The sequence below is a fragment of the Phyllobates terribilis genome, unplaced genomic scaffold (assembly GCF_046119375.1).
Source record: "Phyllobates terribilis strain yellow unplaced genomic scaffold, ASM4611937v1 Scaffold_11__3_contigs__length_659146591, whole genome shotgun sequence".
Classification (NCBI taxonomy): Eukaryota; Metazoa; Chordata; class Amphibia; order Anura; family Dendrobatidae; genus Phyllobates; species Phyllobates terribilis.
The window spans coordinates 602,465,559-602,480,722 of NW_027362771.1; the positions used below are offsets into that span (position 1 = coordinate 602,465,559).

Sequence of the window (15,164 nt, forward strand, 5' to 3'; positions counted from 1 at the left end):
TCAGGAAAAATTATGAATTGGCAAAAAAGGACAATGTATGAGGCAGTGACACACACTGAGTGCACTACAACCAGACGTGGTTGAAGCACACACTACAGGGTGAGCTGCACTCACACACCAGACCTTGCAGACAGCGGTGAACAGTACAGATGCAGAGCACTGTGCACTAGCGCTGCAAGACCAAAAAAATTTCTCTATCTACTCCTATATAGTGTGTTTGGAACCAATTTAGCTGAATATGGATGGAACCACCACACTAATAGGAGATATCAGGAAAAATTATGAATTGGCAAAAAAGGACAATGTATGAGGCAGTGACACACACTGAGTGCACTACAACTAGACCTGGTTGAAGCACACACTACAGGGTGAGCTGCACTCACACACCAGACCTTGCAGACAGCGGTGAACAGTACAGATGCAAAGCACTGTGCACTAGCGCTGCAAGACCAAAAAAATTTCTCTATCTACTCCTATATAGTGTGTTTGGAACCAATTTAGCTGAATATGGATGGAACCACCACACTAATAGGAGATATCAGGAAAAATTATGAATTGGCAAAAAAGGACAATGTATGAGGCAGTGACACACACTGAGTGCACTACAACCAGACGTGGTTGAAGCACACACTACAGGGTGAGCTGCACTCACACACAGAGACCTTGCAGAAAGCGGTGAACAGCACAGAGAACTGTGCACTAGCACTGCAAGGCACAGCGATTTATAAAGTAGCTTGGGTAAAGCAGAATAGACCAAATAGGTAGCTAAAACTGTCCCTCAGAACAACAGCGTCCTATCCCTAACTGAATTCACAGCAGAGTGAGCTCAAAATGGCAGCGGCGGCTTTTATAGTGCATCATGACATCATTTCAGCAGCCAATCACAGCCATGCCATTAGTTAAGATCCTACATGCCTAAGAGGATGTGCCCACACTTCTTAGGATCCTCATTGACTGAATAAAACGAAAATGGCTCATTGCATTATGGGAACTTCCGATTCCGGTATACTATATTGCAAAAGTATCGGAATTAGGTATCGGAATTCCGATACCGCGAATATCGGCCGATACCCGATATTTCAGTATCGGAATGCTCAACACTATTTATAAGATATTAATCTATAACATTCAACTAAAAGACACTTTTTCAGACACTGTGCTGACAGATAGCAACACAGCTTCAATTTTATTCCTGACATGGGTTAAGTTATGAAAAAGGTTTTTTGACCCCGATGTGATTTGAATACACAACCTTCTGATCTGGAGTAAGATGCGCTACCGTTGCGCCACGAGGTCATATGAAAAGAAACTTTCCGCCCATAATATAACTCACTGAAAAAGTGCATGTAGCAATCGTGGCACACCTTCTCGAAATTTGCTACTTTTACTTACAGACTGAAAAAGACATAAACAAGGACGAATGAACATCTTGATATTGGGAATGCAGGGATTTCCAGTTTAAAATTTAGAATGTAGTAATGAACCCTTTTTTCTTATTGTTTCAAAGATGACAATGCTATGATCAAAGTGAAAGGAAATCCCGGAGTGCATTAAATATTCAATGTTTTGATTTCGTTTCACGATGATTTTTCTCATCAAAGAATTGGTTATAAGATATTAATCTATAACATTCAACTAAAAGACACTTTTTCAGACACTGCGCCGACAGATAGCAACTCAGTTTCAATTTTAATCCAGACATGGGTTAAGTAATGAAAAAGTTGCTTGACCCTGGCGTGATTTGAACATGCAATCTTCTGATCTGGAGTCAGACACGCTACCATTGCGCCACAAGATCATATGAAAAGAAACTTTCCGCCCATAATTCAAGTGAAAAGTGTATGAAGAAATTGCGCAAACCTTCTCGAAATTTGCTACTTTTGCTCACAGACTGAAAATGACATAAACAAGGACGAATGAACATCTTGATATTGGGAATGCAGGGTTTTCCTGTTTAAAATTTAGAATGTAGTAAAGAACCCTTTTTCTTATGGATTCAAAGATGACAATGCTATGATCAAAGTGAAAGGAGATCCCGACGTGCCTTAAATAATTCAATGTTTTGATTTTGTTCCCCGATGATTTTTATCATCAAAGAATTGTTTGTAAGATATTAATCTATAACATTCAACTAAAAGACACTTTTTTAGACACTGTGCTGACAGACAGCAACACAGCTTTAGTTTTAATCCCGACATGGGTTAAGTTATGAAAAAGATTTTTGACCCTGACGTGATTTGAACACGCAACCTTCTGATCCAGAGTCAGACACGCTACCGTTGCGCCACGAGATCATACAAAAAGTAACTTTCCACCCATAATATAACTCACTTCAAAAGTGCATGAAGAAATCGTGGCACACCCTCTCGAAATTTGCTACTTTTACTCACAGACTGAAAAAGACATAAACAAGGATGAATGAACATCTTGATATTGGGAATGCAGGGTTTTCCAGTTTAAAATTCAGAGTCTAGTAAAGAACCCTTTTTTCTTATGGATTCAAAGATGACAATGCTTTGATCAAAGTGAAAAGAGATCCCAACGTGCCTTAAATATTCAATGTTTTGATTTCGCTTCCCTATGATTTTTCTCATCAAATAATTGTTTTTAAGATATTAATTTATAACATTCAACTAAAAGACACTTTTTCAGACACTGCGCTGACAGATAGCAACATAGTTTCAATTTTAATCCAGACATGGGTTAAGTAATGAAAAAGTTGCTTGACCCTGGCGTGATTTGAACATGCAATCTTCTGATCTGGAGTCAGACACGCTACCGTTGCACCACAAGATCATACAAAAGAAAACTTTCCGCCCATAATTCATATGAATAGTGTATGAAGAAATCGCGCAAATCTCGAAATTTGCTACTTTTGCTCACAGACTGAAAATGACATAAACAAGAACGAATGAACATCTTGATATTAGGAATAGTGTTGAGCCACCCCCGTAGTGTTCGAGTTCGGTTCGGTTCGTCAAACACCCGTGTGTTTGCCGAACTGTTCGTCGAACACCTTCGAACACCGTTAAAACCAATGGCAGGCAAACAAAAACACATAGAAACACATAGAAAACACCTTCAAAAGTGTCCAAAAGCTGACAAACTGCTCAGAAGACACAACTAACACATGGAAAAGTGACAAGTACATATAGTCATGCGAAAAGAAAAGAGGTGGAGGAGTAAAAGGAGGGGGAGACACAGATATAGGCATGTCATGCCCTTCTAAAATCCAAAAAGTGTGAAGCTAACACGTTCAGTCCGCTCCTGCCCGTGCCACCTCCGTGTCGCCGGGTTTGTGCCAGAGCCGCGGTGAACCCTGACGGCCAGCCCTCCTCTCCCAATACTGGTGCCTGTCCGCTGGTGGGTCAAGCGAGCCCCCCTGTGGTGGAGGCAGCTCTAAGCTTTTTAATTTAAATTGTCTCTCTAATTTGAATGAATACACTTTAAATCCATTTACAAGGATCTATTGGAGGGCAAGTCTCATGCCAGCAGCCGCGTAATTCCAGCTCCAGTAGCGTCCACTAAAGCTGCTGCAGTTAAAAAGCTTTTATAAGGATCGAGCTCGGCTGTCCACCGCAAGGCATCCTACTGCCAGTCCCAGCCCCTATGCCTTGGGGTGCCTCCTGATGCTCTTCACTGAGTATCCCATGGTCCCGAAGCATTTCCTTTGAAAAAATTAAGTGTCCAAACTACAGGTGGTGTAGCTTGCTTAACAGCCGGGATAATCCGCTGACTAGCAGACACTGCTACTAGGCACAAAGTATTTCCTGGGCTAGATGCAGTTAAAAATTTGTAATTAGATACTCTCGTTGGATGCTGAGAAAGCATTCCATAGAGTCTCCTGGCACGCCATATATGATTCTCTTAAAAAGCTTGGGGTAGGGGTCTAGGGGACCCTTTTATAGCCAAAATCACGGCCCTGTATCACAATACATCACCTAGGCTGAAGATAAATGGAACTGTAGAACCCTGAGGGCTCGGTTGCTACAGAGTTATTGCACCTCACCCAGAGGTGTAATATCTCACTCTCAGGTAAGGATGGAGTGTGGATCAGGACCCGACACCTGCATGCATTACACCACATTGCCGTGGGGCAGGGAGACCAATATGCCCCTGAGATGGGCACGACAGTCCCTGTCCCTGGCTGAGTGGGGGGAGGGAACACTGAGGAAGGGGAACAATGTAGTGCAGGAGCAGGGAGGAAGCAGTTCCTGGGTGCATTGAGAAGGGAGTATAAAAGGTGGGCACCATCTTAGTTCAGTGCAGAGAAGTCTGAGCAGAAGTGGCAGGGAGCAGGGGCTCTGCATGAACTCTGCTCCGGAGGCGGGCCTAGTAACAGAGGCCCAGGCCTGGAAGAGGGAGAAGGAAGGAAGAGGAGCGGAGAAGGCTCCAGGAACGAGGAACGAAGGGATCCCAGGGGTGCGGACGGGCGAGTCGCCACCGCACGCCCGAATCCACCTGCGTGGAGGGGTCAGGCCAAAGGGGGAGACCGGTCGCCGAAACTAGTGGAGGCAGGAAACGACCCTCAGCTAGAAACCGGAGGCTGTGACATTTTATGTGGCGCAGCCCCTTGCTACACCTGCTAGGAGGGCAGCACATAGGGTCAGGGAAACTGGCGCCAAGTTTACCAAGAGGAGGCCCGAGGCAGCCGGACAGAAGGGTTGGTAAGAAAGGCCAGACAAAGGACACACAAAGGGGGTCCTGTGAAGCGCTCCAAAGTTATCTGGGAGTTGTCTGAGCCCCTCACCTGGTGAGCACAGTACGACGTGGGCAGCCGTTACCTGCAGACGTGGTCTGGATAATAAGAACTGTGAGTAAAGGCCCTGGACTGCATCACTGACTCCGTGTTGTTACTGCTGCTGCCCTGCACCATCACCCCCATCCTCCACATACACTGCCCTGAGGCTATACTCCTCCCGTGGGGAGTTATGCTATGCTCTGCTGCACCCACAACACCAGCCTCAGCGGTCTGCCCTGCAGCGGCGGTTCACTCTGACCGCAATCCACGGGTGGCATAGTCGGACATTTAAACATCAAAACCACATAAATAGTTCCGCCACTGGTTTGACCACCCTGAGCCACGGAACCGGGTCACCGCCACGAAGACTACAACCAACAGCATCCACCAAAAAGGGTCCGGCTCCGGGTGTCCCAAGGCCCAGGGGGTGCATCAGAACATTTTCATCACCTTTCACAATCACCAATGGGACAAGGCAGGGATGTCCTCTGTCCCCTCTCTTATACATCCTAGTGACGGAGCACCTGCTCTCATCAATTCGCCATAACCCCAATATTAGGTGGATTGAGGTGGGAGGCACCGAGTACAAGTGCTCTCTATTTGCTGATGATGTCCTAGTATATATCACTCAATCACATATATCCATCCATGCTGTTATGGCTGAAATAGATCACTTTGTTACTGTTATGTTCTGCTACCAAAGCTAAGGAAAGAGAGGAGATCTGTCCCTACTATGAGACTCAGCTGAATCCCTACGATGTAACAGGGAACCTGATCCTGCGATCAGACCTGCTAAAGTCCTAATCTAGTCTGTACGAAGACCTATAGATGTGGGGAGGGAATCCCTACAAGTACTAAGGACTGGGAGGAATATGGGACACCTCCTAACAGAAATAGTAGCAGACAGACGAACAAACAAAATAGATAGAACATAGAGGTCCGTAGACCAAGCAAACTAACAGAGTTAGATACAGAGCACAGGCTAGCTAGAAAGTAGATATACAATGAAGTCCAGCAAAGCCAGAAGGGCGGAGCAGGACTAAATAGGCCAACAAGGTCATGTGACCAGCAAAAGAAAAAAAACCTAACAGCAAGGTTCTAACAGTACCCCCCCTTCTAAGAGGATCCTCCGGATCCCCTAGGACCAGGCTTATCAGGAAATCTCCTGTGAAACGCTCTGATAAGTCTGGACGCGGAAACATCATCTGACCTCACCCAAGAGTTATCCTCGGGTCCGAAACCTTTCCAGGCCACAAGATACTGCAAACTACCTCTATACCGTCTAGAGTCAAGGATGCGACAAATTTCATATTCCCCGTCCTCCACCACCGGAGGAACAGAGGCAGAGGCGTCACCATCCGACACAACAGCTTTTTTTAACAGAGAGACATGAAAGACCGGATTAATTCTCCAGGAGGTAGGAACCTCCAACCTAACAGCAGATTGGTTGACAACCTGAAGCACCTTAAAGGGCCCTACAAACTTGGGACCCAATTTCTTAGAAGGAATCCTCAACCGCAGATTCCTAGAGGACAACCAAACCATGTCATCAACAGCGAACAAAACCTCCTGTCGTTTCCTATCAAAGTAGTCTTTAGATTTTCTGTTGGCCTCCTGAAGATTACCACGCACATCCGTCCAAACTCTTTCCAAATCACCGGAAAAATTCTCCTCCTCAGGCACGGCAGATCCCAACTTGGAGAACGACCCAAACGACGGATGTCTCCCAGAACAACAAAAAAAAGGCGAACAACCAGCAGAAGAAGATGTATGATTGTTCAGAGCAAATTCGGCAAGTGGCAGAAACTCAGACCACCCCTCTTGATTGTCTGCCACAAAACAACGCAAGAACTGCTCAACATCCTGGTTTTTCCTTTCTGTCTGGCCATTAGATTCAGGATGATATCCGGACGAAAACGACAAATGAATTCCCAACCTGTCACAAAAGGCACGCCAAAAACGAGCCACGAACTGAGGACCCCTATCAGAAACAATGTCAGTAGGAACGCCATGAAGTCTGACAATTTCCTTGACAAAGGCCTTAGCGAGAGTTTTAGCGCAGGGCAGTTTGACGAAGGGAACCAAGTGACACATCTTGCTAAAGCGGTCCACGACCACCCAGATGACAGTAAAACCCTCAGAGGGGGGAAGGTCAGTTATAAAGTCCATAGCCAAATGTGTCCAAGGAGCACTGGGGACCTCCAAAGGACAAAGCAACCCCGCAGCAGGAGTATGTGAGGACTTAGATCTAGCACATATAGTACATTGGCGCACCCACTTAATGACTTCCTTCTGCCATCCAGGCCACCAAAAACTGCGACCCACCAGTCTCTTGGTCTCAGAGATTCCGGGATGACCTGCCAACCGAGATTCGTGACACTCAACAAACAAATCTCTCCTAAAGGTCTCAGGCACAAACAACCTCCCATGAGGAGTGTTAGATGGGGCATTCTCCTGAGCTTTAAGAATCTCATCTTCCAAAACGGAGTCTAAAGCAGCTATCACAACACCTTCTTGTAAAATGTTTTCCTCTTTCTCAGCACCGACTATGGGAGAAAAACTGCGAGACAAGGCATCCGCCTTAACATTCTTAGTACCAGGGATGTAAGTAACGGAAAAATTAAACCGCGAGAAAAACAGTGCCCACCTAGCCTGACGGGCATTCAGGCGCTTGGCAGCATCAAGATATATCAGATTTTTATGATCCGTAAGAACCTGAACGGGAAATTCCGCACCTTCCAAGAAGTGGCGCCAGTGTTCAAATGCGAGTTTAATAGCCAATAATTCCCGATTACCAATATCGTAATTCAATTCAGTCTCCGAAAATTTTTTTGAAAAAAAGGCACAGGGATGTAATCCATCCCCGTTATCCTGAGACAATACTGCGCCAACCCCCACAGAGGAAGCATCAACCTCAACCAAAAACGGCCTAGTAACATCAGGCTGCATAAAGATGGGAGCAGAGGTGAACCTCTCCTTGAGATACACAAAAGCTTCAATGGCCTCAGAAGACCACTGAACCGCATCAGCACCTTTCCTGGTGAGATCAGTCAGAGGTTTGACAATACTAGAAAAATTTTTTATGAACTTTCTATAGTAATTGGCGAAACCCAAAAACCTCTGTATCGATTTCAAACCAATAGGCCTAGGCCATTCCTGCACAGCCTGAACCTTAACCGGATCCATCTCAAAACCTTTGCTGGAGATAATGTAGCCCAAAAAACTAATTCTCTGTACAGCGAACTCACATTTCTCCAGCTTAGCAAAAAGCGAATTGTCCATTAATAACTGTAATACCTCACCCACGCTCCGCCAATGAGACTCCAGATCTGGCGAATAAATCAAAATGTCATCCAAATACACAACCACATTTTTACCGATCAAAGGTCTAAGGATGTCATTAATCAGATTCTGAAAAAATGCAGGAGCATTAGTGAGACCAAAAGGCATAACCAGATTCTCAAAATGACCCACAGGAGTGTTAAAAGCAGTCTTCCATTCATCACCCTCCTTCATGCGCAACAGATTGTATGCCCCCTTAAGGTCAATTTTAGAGAACCACTTGGCCCCCAATAACTGGTTAAACAGATCAGGAATCAATGGCAGTGGGTAAGGATTGCGTACCGTAATTTTGTTAATCTCACGAAAATCCAGACAAGGACGTAAACCGCCGTCCTTTTTTTTTACAAAAAAAAATCCAACCGCCACAGGAGACTTAGAGGGCCTAATGTGACCGGCGGCCAAGCTTGTCTGTATGTATTCCTCCAAAGCCTTCCTCTCAGGAATAGTAAGGTTAAATAAACGACTCTTAGGAAGAGTCGCTCCAGGGACAAATTCAATAGAACAATCATAGTCTCTATGGGGAGGCAAAACCTGCGATTCCTTCTCAGAAAAAACTCTCCAAAAATCCTGAATAGGAACAGGCAATTCTCCCCTATCCAAAGCTGCAATACGCCCGTTACAACACTTGTCATAACATTTATGGCTCCAGGATTTAATTTCACTGGTAGACCAATCCAGTACAGGATTGTGAAATTTTAACCAGGGCAAACCCAATATTACTGGAGAAGGCAAGTTATTCAACACTACCAAATCCAATTTCTCATGGTGAACACCATTAATAGTGAGAGGAAATTCACTGACCTTGAGAGTAATATTCTTCAAAGGGGAGCCATCCACAGAAACCACAGCAATGGGGGATGACAAAGGTTCAGGTTTTAAATTGAGTTTTTCCACGAATCCCCCATCAATTACATTCAGTGTAGACCCGCAATCAACAAACACCCGAAATTCCATTAATTTTTCCTGAGCAATCGTGGAAGCAGCTAAAAATATACCCTTGGAATTTAAACAGGCAATACGGGCGTGACTGACCATTTTTTTTTCTTTCTTCATACGAAGCTCACAGCCTTTAATCAAATGACCAGATTTTCCGCAGTAGAAACACAAGCCTTGCGAAAAACGACGGTCTTTTTCTTGAGAGCGAGGTGCCACCGATCCAATCTCCATCGGTTCACCACTGTTAGTACACACATTATCATAACCAGAAACTGACATAGCAGAGGATTTGCTCTCATTAACCCTAGCACGCAGTCTTCTATCCACCCGTATAGCTAATTGCATAGCCTGTTGCAAATCTTCAGGTGTAGGATAAGCAATTAGCAGGTCTTTAACCCTTTCACTGAGCCCAGCAAGAAATAGACTTTTCAGAGCAGAATCGTTCCACCCTGTTTGAGTGGACCAACGACGAAAATGTGTACAATATTTTTCCACATTACCCGATCCTTGTTTTAGACGTCTCAACTCAGTCTCAGCTGATGCCACACGGTCAGGATCATCATATAATAGTCCCAAAGCAGAAAAAAAACTATCCACTGATCTGAAGCATGAATCACTAGGTTGCAAAGAAAAGGCCCACTCCTGAGGCTCTTTGCGCAAAAGTGACATTATGAACCCTACGCGCTGGGATTCATCCCCAGAGGACTTAGGTCTCAAACGAAAATACAATAAGCAAGCATTTTTAAATGAAAAAAATTCTCGGTGTTCACCAAAAAACAAATCCGGCAAACATACCTTAGGCTCCAAGAAATGTGCTCCAGGACAGTTACTCACGTGCTGACGGAGCTCGGCCACCTCCAGAGAGAGTCCCTGCAGGCGATGAGCCAAATCCTGAACCGACACCATGATGGAACAGAAAAATCTTTCCTTAGAGAATTTGCTGGCTGGACTTACTGTTATGTTCTGCTACCAAAGCTAAGGAAAGAGAGGAGATCTGTCCCTACTATGAGACTCAGCTGAATCCCTACGATGTAACAGGGAACCTGATCCTGCGATCAGACCTGCTAAAGTCCTAATCTAGTCTGTACGAAGACCTATAGATGTGGGGAGGGAATCCCTACAAGTACTAAGGACTGGGAGGAATATGGGACACCTCCTAACAGAAATAGTAGCAGACAGACGAACAAACAAAATAGATAGAACATAGAGGTCCGTAGACCAAGCAAACTAACAGAGTTAGATACAGAGCACAGGCTAGCTAGAAAGTAGATATACAATGAAGTCCAGCAAAGCCAGAAGGGCGGAGCAGGACTAAATAGGCCAACAAGGTCATGTGACCAGCAAAGGAAAAAAAACCTAACAGCAAGGTTCTAACAGTTACATGGTCAAATTTTAAAATCAATGCAGCGAAGTCTGAAACCCTCAATGTCTCCCTCCCCAAATCCATATAGGATTCCATCCAGTCCAACTTTCCCTTTGCCTGGCCCTCACAGGGTATCAAATACTTAGGAATTCCTATTCATAGAGACCTCTCCCATCTATGTTATCTTAATTTTGGGCCCTTTATTGAACAACTCCATACAGACCACGGTTGGCAAGTTAGAACTGTAAGATTCACTACGTGAACCACTGGTGTTTTGTGGAAAAGCACATGTACACTGTGTTCCAAATTATTATGCAAAAAGTGTTTAGGAGTGATAAGGGAAGAATTTGTTTGTTTGTCAGTTAAACTCATTGATGGTGATGTGTGTCAGGGCTCTTTATATCACTGTAAGCAATTGCAGACACCTGTGCTAATTAGTTTGGCAGGTGTGTCCAATGAAAGGCAAGACTACTTAAGAAGGCTGTCACACATTATTAAGCAGCCTACATTTTCTGCCAAAATGGGAAAGAAAAAGGATGTGTCGGCTGCTGAGAAGCAACAAATTGTGGAGTGTTTAGGTCAAGGCATGACTACAATCAACATTGTGCGATGATCAGGATGAAGCGTCTTGGCAATCAAGAAGTATGTAGCTGATTCACAGTACACACGTGTGCGTGCTGATAAGGGCAAATTGAGGACTCTTTCCTACAGGCAATTACGTCAGGTTAAAAGAGCAGCGGCAAAAAAGCCTTGTCATAGCAGCAGACAAGTTTTTGAAGCTGCTGGTACCTCCAACGTCCCCCGAACAACAAGATGCAGGGTCCTTCAGAGGTTTGCAGCTGTGCATACGCCATCCTGTCGACCTCCTCTATCCACTTCACACAAGCAGAAACGGCTCCAGTGGGCCAAACATTACATGAAGACTGATTTCAAAACTGTTTTGTTCACAGATGAGTGCCGTGCAGCGCTCGATGGTCCAGATGGATGGAGTGGAGGAGGGCTGGTTGATGGACACCCCACGCAAACACGGCTACAGCGCCAACAAGGAGGAGGTGGAGTAATGTTTTGGGCTGGAATCATGGGGAGAGAGATTGTCGGCCCCTTTAGGATCCCTGAAGGCGCTAAAGATGAACTCCATAATGTATGTGGATTTTCTCAAACAGCACTTCCTGCCATGGTTCAAGAAGAAGAACCGTGTATTTCACAGCAAGATCATTTTTTTGCATGATAATGCACCATCTCATGCTGCACATAAAACATCTGCATCTCTGGCTGATATGGGCATAAAAGGGGACAAACTTATGGTGTGACCCCCATGCTCCCCTGACCTCTACCCCATTCAGAACCTCTGGAGCATCATCAAAAGGAGTGTCTATGATGGCGGGAGGCAGTTCACATCTAAGCAACAGCTCTGGGAGGGTATTCTGTCCTCATACAAAACAATTGAAGCAGAAACCATCCAAAACCTGACAAATTCAATGGACGAGAGAGTTCAGAAGCTCCTTTCGAACAAGGGGTCCTATGTGAAAATGTAACATCACCTAGAATAAAGTTTTGAGTTGAAAACTGTTTGATTTCAGTTTCTAATATCCTGCTAATGCTTATAATTTCAAAAATGACCATTTTTTTGGTCTTTATTAAAATGAAAAGGTTGATCGAAAAGTTTGGGGGATCTAAGAGTGTGGCAACCCAGTAGTCATGATTACTTCGAATTCTGACAATATGAGGGTCATGTTGCAGGTAGTGCAGCAAGAAGGCACTTATGTGTCTTGCGCATCTCGGAGCCCCAAAATTATTTTCCGGGCTAGATGCAGCTAAAAATTATTATTAATTTTAAATCTGGTGGAGCTTAGTATAGATGGCCTAATAGGATCAGTGCTGCACACTGCTACAAAGTCCAAATTATTTTCCAGCCAAGATACAAATAAACATGATTAGTAATTTGAAAGCTTAAAACGGGTGATTTTAACCAATCAACAAGCTTTTACTCTCCCCAGGATGACACAGGGGTAGAAAAGTCGTTTCGGATCCATGATTTGTTCATCTTTATGAACGTGAGTCTGTCTACATTATCAGTGGAGAGCCGCGTGCGCTTATCTGTCAGCACACCACCAGCAGCGCTGAACACACGTTCAGACAGAACGCTGGCTGCGGGGCATGACAAGATCTCCAAGGCGTAAGTGGCTAGCTCCGGCCATTTATCCAGATTGGAAGCCCAAAAAGAGCAAGGGTCCAGTGACACAGTCATGGCTTCAATGTTTACTTGGAGATACTCCTGTACCATCGTCTCTAGGCGTTGACTATGTGTCAGACTTCTTGTCTCCTGTGGCCTTGCAAAGGATGGGCTAAAAAAGTGGTGAAATGATTCCGCAAAATTGATGTTACCAGCAGATACTGTGGTTATGTTACGGTTTGAGTGCTGAACATTTGACGGTCCCACGGTTGGCAAGTTGGAACTGTGAGATTCACTACGTGCACCACTGGTGTTTTGTGGAAAAGCACATGTAAGATTCTGCAACAGTCTCTGCTGATACTCCTGCATGTGTGCATCCCTTTCTATGGCAGGAATAATTTCTGCAAATTTACTTTTGTACCGGGGATCTAACAGTGTGGCAACCCAGTAGTCAGGATTATTTCTAATTCTCACAATTTGAGGGTCATGTTGCAGGTAGTGCAGCAAGAAGGCACTCATGTGTGTTGCGCATCCAGGAGCACCAAGTCCCTGTTGTGTTGGTGGCGAGGTAACAATCATGCTTCCTTCCTCTGTCCTCTCCCCCAAACCTCGCACAACAGAAATGTGATCAAGGTCTCCCTCATCTGATGAGTCTTCCATCAGTTCGTCCTCCACTTCTTCCTGGGCTCCTGCACCTTCCTCACTAGTTTGGCTGCTATCATGCGCCCTGGTAAAACCATCTCCCCCACCCTCACATGCCTGCCGCCTTGGTGCTGCCGACCGTCTGGACCTTGCAGATGTTAGCCCTTCCGCATACAACTCCTCCTCCTCTACTTCCTCCACCTCCTCTTGTGCCACCACCTGACTCCGAATTCTGTTTAACATGTGCTCCAGCATGTAAATCACCGGAATAGTCATGCTGATAATGGCATCGTCAGCACTAAACATCTTCGTCGCCATTTCAAAACTGTGCAGAAGGGTGCATAGGTCCCTGATCTGAGACCACTCCTCCAGCGTGATTTGCCCCACCTCTGGATCTCGTTGGCCCAGGCTATACGTCAGAACGTATTGCACCAGGGCTTGTCGGTGCTGCCACAGTAGCTGCAACATGTGCAGAGTTGAATTCCACCGGGTAGGCACATCGCATTTTAGCCGGTGAAGTGGCAGGCCCAACGACTTCTGTAGAGATGTAAGTCGCTGAGCTGCGGGATGCGAATGGCGGAAGTGAGCACACAGCGACCGTGCCCTCTGCAGAAGGCCATCTAGTCTGAGATAGTGGGCTAAAAATTGCTGGACAACCAGGTTCAACACGTGAGCCATACAAGACACGTGTGTGACATTGCCCCGGCGAAGGGCCGCACCCAGGTTTGCAGCATTGTCGCACACGGCCTTCTCTGGTTTCAGGTCCAGTGGAGACAACCATTCATGAAATTGGTTCTCCAGAGCTGACCACAACTCCTCAGCTGTGTGACTCACATTTCCCAGACATTTCAAAGTAAAAACCGCCTGATGACGTTGAGCCCTACTGCCAGCATAGTAAGGAGGTGTGCAGGATCCCTTCTACGCAGTTAGAAAGCTTGTGGCATGACCAGACAGGCTGTGGGTGCAGGTGGAGGACCGAGATGAGGTTGAGGAGGCAGAAGCAGTGGAGGAACTTTGACATAAAGAGGATTGACGCACAACTCTGTCACGGGTGTGTCGCCCCGAAGATCGTCACGAGTACACAGCCTGACTTCTCGCAGCTGACTTGTTGGTGCTTTGTGTTTTTCGGCAGTGAGGGAGTTAATTCTCTCTCTCTCTGTGCTAGACGAGGTCCAGCCTCGCCCAGCTGCAATCAATACTGCTGTAGTGAGACTCCTTCAAATGCCTGCTGGTCTGTTTGGGAAGTGTCGGTGAAAGCTTTTCATTCTGACTAACAGAGCGGATCGTGGTATTTGGAGTTTCTGAGATAAGTGTATTTGGAATGTTTTTTCCCTTCCTCGCTTTATCATTTATCTCCTTTCCCGTTGGTGTTCCCTCTGTTGTAGTTGTGTAGTTGTTGTATGCAAGGTGGTTTTGGTTTTTCCCTTGTACTGTCTCGTTCGTCTAAGTACTGTGTGTGGGCATATTATTACTTGTCCCCTTTTGTTGTGATCGGGGTCCTTCTCAGGACTAGATTACTTAGGTGCAGGGATCCTCAGGAGGTAGGGGTTACACTGGCGGCCTGGACCTCTGTACCTTTAACAGTACCTCCAGGTTGAGGGATTAGTCAGGGCCCCAGCTTAGGGTCAGCTTAGGCCCCCTACCTCCAGTATACAGAGACAACGTGACAAACTCGTGGGGATGGCAAGACTTAGACAGCAGCCCTTTGTCCTGCTGTCACCATAGTTACCCAGTGCCCAGTCAGCGACATGTAACGCCCCTGTCCATGCCTACTCGTCCAAGTGTCTGTGGTGAAATGCACCCTGTCACACACAGAGTTTCTCAAAGAAGCGGTGATGTTGTGTGCGACATGCTGGTGGAGCGCAGGCACACCTTTCTTTGAGAAGTAGTGCCGACTGGGCATCTGGTACTGGGGCATTGCGACGGACATAAGGTCTCGAAAATCCTCTGTGTCCACCAGGCGGAAA

General features: G+C 45.7%; 2 non-coding genes across 2 annotated transcripts; both read right to left on the reverse strand.

Annotated features, from left to right (window-relative positions):
- Positions 1-1,726: 1,726 nt before the first annotated feature.
- TRNAW-CCA (transfer RNA tryptophan (anticodon CCA)) lies at positions 1,727-1,798 on the reverse strand. Its single transcript has one exon. It is a non-coding gene; the product is annotated as a tRNA-Trp (tRNA).
- A 424-nt stretch (positions 1,799-2,222) lies between these two features.
- TRNAQ-CUG (transfer RNA glutamine (anticodon CUG)) lies at positions 2,223-2,294 on the reverse strand. The gene has a single exon. It is a non-coding gene; the product is annotated as a tRNA-Gln (tRNA).
- Between the last annotated feature and the right edge of the window lie 12,870 nt (positions 2,295-15,164).